The sequence below is a fragment of the Ostrinia furnacalis genome, unplaced genomic scaffold (genome assembly GCF_004193835.3).
Source record: "Ostrinia furnacalis isolate ACB-3 unplaced genomic scaffold, ASM419383v2 OfSCF4153, whole genome shotgun sequence".
NCBI classification, from domain to species: domain Eukaryota; kingdom Metazoa; phylum Arthropoda; class Insecta; order Lepidoptera; family Crambidae; genus Ostrinia; species Ostrinia furnacalis.
The window spans coordinates 417,641-428,371 of NW_021134392.1; positions in this window are offsets into that span (position 1 = coordinate 417,641).

The following is a 10,731-nucleotide window of genomic DNA, read 5'->3' on the forward strand; positions in this document are numbered from 1 at the left end:
AACGGGCCTTTTTTCATCCCGACTTTCGCATGCAGTTTAATGACAAAATATTAAAGTTTTTCACATTTTGCATATTGTTTTTGCTGTAAATTGCGCTACCGGTAAACTTTTTTAAATAGCATCGAAATAAGTCACATTAATTTCTATGTAACAGACAAATTATCATATTACCTCAAACAGGAATAAAACTCAACATTTACCTGTTACCTTACTTCACTTCCCACCGCTAAGCAACTTAGGTACGCTTAGATTTCTGAGAGTGACTAATACTTATTACACAAGCCGTAACATAGGGGATGAATAATAGGCCCGAGCACGTATACGACGAGCCTAATGCTAACGTTTGTGTTGGTAGCGCAAAAGGGTGTCACATAGCGAATTTGCTATGTCCCGTTTTAATAAATCTCTATTTACAATGCCGCGCGCGCCGAGTGGAAGGCTTAAGCTAAGACATTTTTCTTCATTCGCGAGTGTGTGCTAACAAAGTCGCTGTCGTCGGCGCGGTGGGGGACATTTACCCTTCTCAAGCTCTTGAAATTCGGTTATACTGCGTTTTCACGTGACGCCCGAGCATAAATACAGATAAAGTGTGTCTCCAGTTGCCCAACCATTCAACTCTTTTTATTCCCAAATATCTTAGGTTTCAAAATAAATTATTTTCCAAATATGTTTCCAATTCCTATCTTTCAAAATATTTTATCGCAGCCCTTAATACACAATACCGAGAAGCAACCTAATAAACTCAAACAAAAAAGAGCCATTATCGTTAAGGATTAACACTTTTCAACTTTAGCCATGAATTAAATCAAAGGTCTAATTAAGTGACAAGTTCTTATCATCTCGTTTGCTAGTTGGGTAGGTGCCTACTTAATACTATAATGCAACTTATGCAAGCCACCGTTTATAGGAATCGCACAAAAACTATGGCTCTACCAATTTTTTGCATCCCACCAGCATGTATCACCATCTTGCATTGAAGACCTACCTATGAGTTGAACACGTTACTCACAGCATGTCAGTTTCGTCATATTGTGCTCGCCATATGGTTTCCACCTTTTCCGTCGACACGGGAACACAGACCCGCGCGAATACCCTATTCCGCTCGATTAACTAAAAATATACAAATAGGGCACAATATCTAAATTAGCAATTTGCTGTGGCTTACACTGCCACTGATTTATTCAGCGTTTTGCCTTTCTGTTTGATTTATTGTACGAAATCGATGTTTCACGGATTCAGCCTTAAAGGGTAGAAAACCTTTGGGTTCAAAATTGGATTTATAAATGATAACTGGAGTTTCCTTCTTCGTTTTATTTGGAGGCATGTTATTATGAAGAGATCAGTCTTTTGGAAAAATAAATAAAATAAAATCGAATAATCATTTATTTTGCTTTATTACTTGTAGCTACGATTTAGGAACGTATCTCAGGGTTGTAATATGAAAAAAGAATTCAGAGTGAAATTATGAATTGGTTTTACAATTTTCCTAGGTTTTTTTTTTATAGATAAGAATTATAACTATAGAAAACCATTTCCTCCACACGTTTTTGTAAACTGACCATTTTAGCACAGGTGTTTAACACAAAATTTTACTTTCAAAGTTTATTTATTTGTAACTTTTATAATAAATAAATAAAACTAAATAATAGTTTATTAATTGTACTTACAAGCGTATAGCGACAGATTTATGAACACTTGTATTAACAGCTGAAAGAAGTCTCTTGCTTTGCAGTTAATCGACTTGGAAGTGGAACCCGAGAGGGGCTTAAAAATAATGGAATGTAATACAAGCTCAGTAAATTTTATCCTCTTAACGTGAGAAATGGGAAATTGGACCTGCGATGCAGCGCCTACAAATATCACCGCCGTAGCCTTATTTAATTTGAGACCACAATGCTTACTAACATGTAGGTTCAAAATCCCTAGGAGGCATGGTATATAGATTCTTAGAAAGGTTTCCGTGGTAATTTTCAACTAATTGCATCGCGAAATTTTGGACAATCTTTTTTGTCTCTGGTAATATTATTAAAGTTGTTTATATCCTACTCCAGTTTATACTTCGTAGTGGCAAATATTCTCTCTTGACACTGTCTCCGTTACACCTATTTATCTTACTATACTCGAGTTTGGATATCGAATTTAAAGTTGCATCATGAACCAGATGCAGGTAGCAGAGGGAGGTAACAAGTACTTAGCAATTAACCACCAACTTTACTTGAGACCATTTTCCCAAAGCTCCCAACGCGTTAAGTTGCAGCACTCAGGCGGCATTTCTAAGTGATCGCAATATCGAGTTAACGTATGTATCGGAAAAGAAATATATCACCAAATACGACATTATCGTCTATCCGCTAACGCCGCCCAAAATGATCCCAATGCGTTTTATATATCTTAAGCACTACTCGTATTCAAGACCGAAACCCACTTCCATACGTTGTCCGCCGGGGTCACTCATAAATTTCAATGTACTATTCTGGCCTGCGTACTTTAAGTGAAATATCTGCTCCATTTGGGGATCCAAACACCCAAAACTACTTGATGAATTCCAATACTCTTTCGTAACTAAAAAAAATGCGGAGTTCTTTCTCTTATATCGGATTGGAAGGTCTATTTTTCTCAAATCCCGACGGTCATCCTGATCTGCTTATTCAAATATGTTTTAATATATCACAAATAGTATATTTTTAAAACACTTCTGTTTCTTGCCTCTAAATATATAGAATACCATTCTATTCGAGCACAAAAGCAGTGTAGGTAGGTACATACTCGTAGGTATACTCTAACAAAGGCACGCGGCTAATCCCTTTCTAATAAAGCGTGAGCATTGGGTAAGCTTTACATAATAAATGCAATGCTATCGACCAAATTCCTAGAGCCAAAAGAAAAGGATACTTCCTTATTCGGCAACGCTTGAGAGAGATTTATCAGTGTTGTCCGTAATCTTTTCCAGATCGAGATTCATTACTTATGAATAGGTTCGGGTGAGATTCAAAAAGTCTCCTCTGGCTAGAACAATGAAAGAAACAGGCTAGGTTTAATTGGGTCACGAACAAACCGGTGTCGAACATGGCGCGATTAATTGAACGACTCTTCCTTTACATTATCACAAGAACTCGCCCCCAAAATAATGGCCTGCGATTTGTTCCAAAATGAAAATGACGATTTTAATTTTGTGCCAATTATAAGACTAAGTTGTTTTTAGAGGTCGAGACCAGATTTTTAAGTAGCCGTTCGCTACGTCTCCTATAAATCGAGCGAGATAACGATCTCGTACTTCGTGAAATAATTTTGATTGTAATTGTGTTTTTGTGCGCCATCTCATCTGGAACCATGCATACTCGTAACTACGAGTAGGTAGGTATTAACTATCTATCTGTTCTCTCTACTTTATATAAAAATTGTCATTAAATCTTCTAAATAATAAATAAAATACCTAAAATTATCCTAGTCTATTTCCCATAGTCCCATTTAACGTAATAAACCTTCATCATATGGGGTGAAGTTGGACCCAACTTATTAAAACAACACTTTTAAGTGTGGAAGTTTAATTACTATGAATCACAACTGGGTTCTGTCCCCAGTCCCAGCGTCTACGTAATATTAGGATAAGTAATCCTAGGTTGGCAAATATTTGTGCTGCATGCTGATAATTGGAATTGTTAATTACTCTACTTGGGAATGTCGTAATGAACCGCGCATACAAAAAGCTAAGTCAACTTGGGAACTAATAAATGTGTAAAAAATATTATTCGGACTGTTGTGAAAGAAAAAAAATGATATTTTTTTGTTGTTCGGTGTTCAGTGTGGTGCTCTATATAATGTACAATCTTTAAATGCTGTATCATGAGATTTTAAGTAGATATTTACACATATTAATAAGATATCATAATTCATTTAACTGACTCAGTTATTTTTATTATTTTCCTCCTCTATCAAAAATCACTAAGAAGGGACAGCTTAGCTAGATAAAGTACCGACCGGTTCATTTAAAACTCTTACGTATTATGTACAAATAAATTCAAAGATACTGCACCTACGACTCGCTCAGAGAAATATCAGATAAGTATGTAACATGAATTGAACGCAAAAGTTGAATAACTAATTAATGTCTCTTGAATACTGAATTTGTGTAGATGAGCTAAGGAGTAGGTCTAGAGAGCTTATATTGTCGGGCGCAAGTTGTGAAGGAGTTAGAGAGTATGGTTGTGAAGGGATGAATACAAAACTTGATCTGAGAGGAGATAACAAAAACTTAACATTATAACTTATTTATAAGATAGTAATATGTTGATGAAAATAAAAATAATAAATAAACATTTCGTAAGTTAAGATGTTACCTACTCGTATGTTAATAATTTTTGCTAACTCCCGAAAAATCTATTACACAGCTATTAAACAATCACTGCTACGTAACTACGACCTTGCTACAGTGAAATGCTACGAATAACTTTGCTTTGCTACGGTTCTACAGAAACATTGCAGTGTAGCAATTGACTTGTTCTGTACAGTCGTAACGCTTAGGCCGGGGCAAAATCGTAGAATGTGATTTAATTTTATTTCAAGGGACATTAAAACTTGCTGTCACGAGTGAAAAATAATCTCGCTAAAATTATAGCTTACAAGATGAACGGCGGCAGATAAGGCCGCGGATTACCGACAACCCTAGGGGTGCCACAGGGAATACCCACTCCTATTTATATTTTTAGGGTTTATTTTTTGTACACTATTTATAAATATACCTACGATTGATTTGTATGTGCCTCTATTTACATAGCCGTACTCTAACACGTGTCTTAATATTACATTATGAGCTTTAAGAAGTATAACCAGCAATTATTTCCTTAAAGTTGGTAAACATTCTGGCAAAAAATGGCTAATCTAACATGATCTAATTAGACTGACGTAGCTTTACATAACCTTCGAAATGCAAAATAATCACAGATATGAGACAAATGGTAACCCCACAAAATTAAATTAATTGCACCACCTAAGGAATTCAGATCTCCTTTTCGGAAACAAACCCTTTGTATTACAGAGGTGTGAGACATTTCGCCACTAGTCTTACTTGACATTACTACAACTCTATGTAAGTATCATGAAGGTGACAATCCTGGAGCGCCCCAGAAACTTGTAGGTAATTAGTTCGAAACGAGTAAAGAGTTAAACAATTTTCCCGTGTTCGTTTTCTACTGAGATCTGCTTATTAATATGAAGTTACTTTTGAGAATTATTGTTAGAAAAATATATTACCTTTGTTAATTATTTCTTACTAAATAATAGGATTTATTGTATTCCTTTTTAAAACCACTCGGCAAACGTATAATTACCTACCTAAATCAATTTGTTTTTTCTCATTACCTTTTCTTTTCTAGTTAATTAATAGTATTAATAAGAAGAGTAGAGAATATTTTTACCAAATACCGATGTGTTTTTCTATACTAGGTAGTAGGTAAGTAGGTACATAGCACTTGTATTTATCCGTAACAAATTCGCAAAACTTTTTGTTTCATTAATGTGAATTTTTGTTGTCTGTCTTCTATGTCAAGTATCTACGGTAAATAAATAATAATACACATGACACATCCTACCTGTTTCATAAAAATAATTTACATGGAGAATTGTAATAAGTAACTACCTACTTAATTGTCGAACATACATAGAGTCTAAGTGATCTTCTCAACACTAAAGGAAAACATGTTTCAGTTACCTTGGACACTAATAAGCTTGAGTGGCAATTGGCTAAATAACAGGTAACGTTGTCGAACCTTCATAAAAAGGCTACCTTATGCTCCACCCTCACACACGATGGAAAGGAAATGCTTAATTACGGATGTTGTCAGACCTACGCAAACTCGTTCGCTTGCTCACGCGCCCAAGAAACTTATCGGCAAAGCGTGCCCTTCGTCCGTACCATTCGGAAAATATTTATTTAGCATCCTTTCCTTAAGCTGCCCGAGCTCAGGTGCGAGATCGCCCTAACTCAAACACAAACCAGCCATTTAAATAAGGCGCGATCTCATTACACTTGGAGCAGCATTGATCAACCTTAGCTTGGCATTTTGGGAATGATAGAGATATTTTCAGTCAAAATTGAAATTATTACCTGACTGAAATTATTACTAGATACGTAAGTTAATTTTCTTATAAACGAAACGACGTTTTTTATGTACTTACAGTTGACAAACTATTAATTTTTTTTTTTTCAAATAAATTAATAGCAGCTAGCAGGTACGGCTAGATAAGATGCTTCAGTCGTCACCTTGTCATACTCACAAAATACGGAAGAACTTCGTTCTAAGCTTCCCCATTTCATAGAAATGTACTATTACTTACACTTAAATGATAATGCACAGAGCAATAAAATAAATCAAGAGCTTAATTCTCTTTAGAAAACAAGTTATCACAAAACTTAATAATTTTAGTAATGTTTTCTCAATATCGTGAAGTTATGAATTTTGGCAAGCTGATCAAACAAAGGCTTACAAATTAATTGGTTGAGAAATAATAATGAAATGCAACGCTTTCTACTTGAAAATTTAATAAATTCTTCGACAGACAAAAGGCTAACGCGAAATAACTTGTTCAGTTAGTGGCCCTTGAGTCGCAAAGCTAAAATTGGTGGAGGATCAAAGTGGGCAAGATTTTTGTTCCCTTAATTAAGTCACGAACGTCACACAGTGCCCGCCGCCGGCCGTTTCTGGCACAGGTAATCACGATCGGCAGCATTAATTCAAAACTCTAGTGTGCTTGTGCGGTTCGTTAACTGGCCCACTTGGGCACGTCGCAAACGAACTGACTTCAACAGGTCACCAGAAAGAAACGATTTCTTTCTTCTGGACGGACGTAAACTCTATCAAGCAGGCAAATACTACTCGCCACTTACTATTTAAAACCATTTGGTTTTACATAAAAAGGAACTTGTCAGTTTCAGGAGTAAAATGAGTAATTTTAAAGAATAATAAACTTGACAACAAGTAAGTAGGTACCTTACATTCGAATTGAACCTGCTGTGCTACACATAGGCCTTTTCTTATCAAAGGAGTGCCGTTAAGCTTGAGGAAGGAGTGAAACAAAAACATCGAAGTTGTTCTTATTGTTGAGAAGATAATTTGTGGCTCCAGTTATTTCGTTATCAGGCGTCGAGTCGTCGCGCACTAACAATTTGTTGCGCTGGCTGCGGGTTTGATGTGCTAATGAGCGGCATTAACGCTTAGTCAGCGCCAGTAAAAGCCTCTTTGTCACGCGCCGAGCAGATGTACAGCTAGTAGCTACTATTTGCTCAACTGTGATGTGCGCCGTTTGATCTGTCTGCCATCCTATATGCGTCCGTAAAGTAATTCGTAGAATTTCAATATCGCTTTCAATTCAGCAATGAATTTGCCGTCACTAGACATTTGGGTATTCATACGAGTACCTACATTGCATGCAGTTGATAAATAGCGAATATTCTAATTTATTTTGCATGTTACTTAGTAGTAATAAATAAATGGTACTAAATGTTCTATTTGATGGGTGATTTCATCCATAAATGTATATTATGTATATGCACTTGCAGTAAAATAATTTATTTAAAGCTTTTCATTGATTGGCATAGCATATTATAGAATGTAGAGCATTCAGTAGGTAATGCAAGGTCCTGTTTGATCAGGTTCGTACTTAATTTCCTGCACCAAACTATGAGAACGATATTAATTTGCCGTAGGTACCTACCTACCAATATTCTGAAACCAAGCAAATGAAACCTCCACTACATGTTTGTCTAATAACTATACATTTCTGTTTTGATTTACAATGCAAGTAGGTGTGCAATCAAACATAGGCCAAAGCTCGAATCCTTATTATGATTTAGTATGCAACTGAAGCAAGCGAGCTCCGAAAACCCGCGTCCATTTGCTAGCACTGTGTATTTTGGTGCCGCGTCGGTAAATTCCTTTATCCTTAGAATCTGTGTGAGCTGAAATCCGTGTATCTGAGCATTGAGAAATGCATGACTATGTTAGTGGATGCAAAAAACATGGCACAATAAATCTCGGTACGCGTCATAGAGACGCGCGCGGCGACCGGGCCCTGAAGTCGGGGCCAGCCGGCCGGAAAATTGCGAAATACCCATCTACTGCACAATTCAAAGTATCTACTTAGTTGCTACGTATTATCGTATCGAACCTCATTCATAACGCCATATTTTGTGCTGGCCTATACCTACCTACCAATACTTCATTCTATGCTTCTGACAAAGAATAAGTACCTATCAATTTCTTTCTGGATTTATCACGTTTATCCTGTCTTTTATTGACCTCGACGCCACTCCTTGTTTTATATCAAGAACTTGTGAACGTGTCAATCGTGTGCTAACATAGTAATAAGGACATCCCACTGAAAGTGCTTTTTGTCTTTATCATATCTCAATTCTTACTTATGAAAGTTCGGCACAAATACAGGTGTCTACTTGGTCCATCAATGTTACGATCTGGATTCTTGAAATAGGTAGCACTAAAAACGCTTAGGTAAGTAATTTCATAGACTGGAAACGGAACCATGCCTAAGCTAATAACTACTAGGGTTGGTTGTTGGTAGGTATGTATTCTCCATTAGCGTTAGTGGTAGTCATATATTCTCCGCCTACCTGCATATTAGATTACTTTACAACAAATAACTTGCATCTCTGGCTGCTGCAGTGTAGGTAGGTACGAGTACGTCACAGAATTGTGATTTATGACGGCGCATTTGTGAAACATTTAAACAAGCCTGTTCGAGTGTGGTCATAAAAGCTTTTCCACGCGTATTTTAATAATCTTAAAGTACTTATTACGATTCGATACCATAACACAAAATAAAGCATAACGCAATTTAAAACTTTAAAAAATTTCGGTAACCATTAACGACCCACTTAATAAATGAACCATTATCCATTGATTACCTACCTACTTGGTGTAAAAAACAGACTAAGCTGAAAATAACCCCCGACTGAGACAATAATTCTCATCAAAATAAATAGGTTCCGATAAATTCCCACATGCTAGTTACTGTACTTAGATCAGCCAATGTCATTTTGTTCGCAAGCAAACGTAACTCCCAAAACAATTAGAAAGGATTGAATTTAGTTCGATTGAAAATGCCAACAACAGACATCCGCTAATCATCCAAATGGATGAGGTACACGACGCTTTGACTTAATTTATAGCGTTTAATGAATCAGAACCGAAGCTTAGGGAAAAGCCAAGCCGGAGAATATAGGTACTTCCTAATTGAGAGCCTTCTCCAGATGACAGCTGTTTCAGCGATCAATGGCGCTTTTCAGGGAAACTTCGAAATGTCCCGTCTACCTCGAACGCTAGACAGCCTCCGAGACTTAAAGTTCCTACTTTATAGTACCCATCTACAATCTAATTGGATGAATCGCGAATCGATTAGCAACAACGTTTTGTTTGTTTCACTTCTCTTGTTGCTTCAACGAAACTTCTAAAAATAAATGTTTCCTTATTACTTAGTTTATGAAAATTGTTTGCTCTAGTGAGAAATCTGTACAGAAATAAGAAAGCATCAAGGCTAGCCATCTACCTACGCGCATTAGGTACTTGCAGTAGAACATCATAGTTTAAATAATTAACTATTAAAATATTTATCGCAGTCCGCCGTTCCCTTCCAGTTTTATGGAGACATTTAAGTAGGTAATTGCAAACTGCTGGCAGCAAAAGTTTTAAATGACATGAAAGATAGATAAGAAGTACCTACCTATGTGGCTGGTTCGCAGTAAGGTGGTTCAAGAAGTAATAATATAAATGGTAAATCTAATGACGTACCGTACCTATACATAAATTACAAAACCTTACGTATAGTTTTGTACTAGACACATTAAGGCAGGTAGGTAAACGAATGTCTCTATTCTTCAAGACAGGTAACATCGAAAACCTTCTTAGCGAATCAGAGCTTTACTTTTTGCATCTTTGCACAGTATGCTTTATAAAAGTAAATTGTAATAGCATTTTTCTTATAGACGCGAAACAATGGCCTAGACACAGGGCAATGTTAAGCACGACTGCATGGAGATAGCTCCCAAAAGTCAGGTCGGTAGAGTTTAAAATCCTTTAGAGTTTCCTTGAATAACAGTAGCCGTATAGGTAAGTAATGAGCCGACTATTGGAGAGCGCAGCTAAGGGCCCTCGGTAGGACAGCGCCCCTGCGAAGTCGCCACTCGACCTAATGTAACGTGACTTCGGCAGAGCAATACGATTCAGATCGAGGCTCTGGCATTCCTGAGGTCGGATGCATTCTGACCGGCATCGCGGCACATTGCTCGTAGGATATCAGCTTATCTCAATTAGAGACACACTCAACGTACTGCGAATATTAAACCAAATACAGTTTATTTAAATGTAAGCTATATTCCTAAAGCAGTATTGCACCTGTTCATTATGCTAAAATCTAATAATTTTTAACGAATATGGGAAGGTATCATTGAATGAAAACAAACCATTTTCTTCGTTGTTTTTATTGTATGATAATGAGTTAATGACAGTTCTTTAACTACCGATGTTAGTGATATACCTAACCATGGATCCAAATAAATATTAAAACCACCCCTATGAGATAAAATATTAAAATGTTATTTTATAAATGTTGGTTACACACATTAAAGTAAATTGCCAATATAGAGCCGCACACCGCAAAATGTATCAAAATAACAATATTAAATGTCTGTTACAATAGTTTATTTGTTTTCAAGAGTAAATT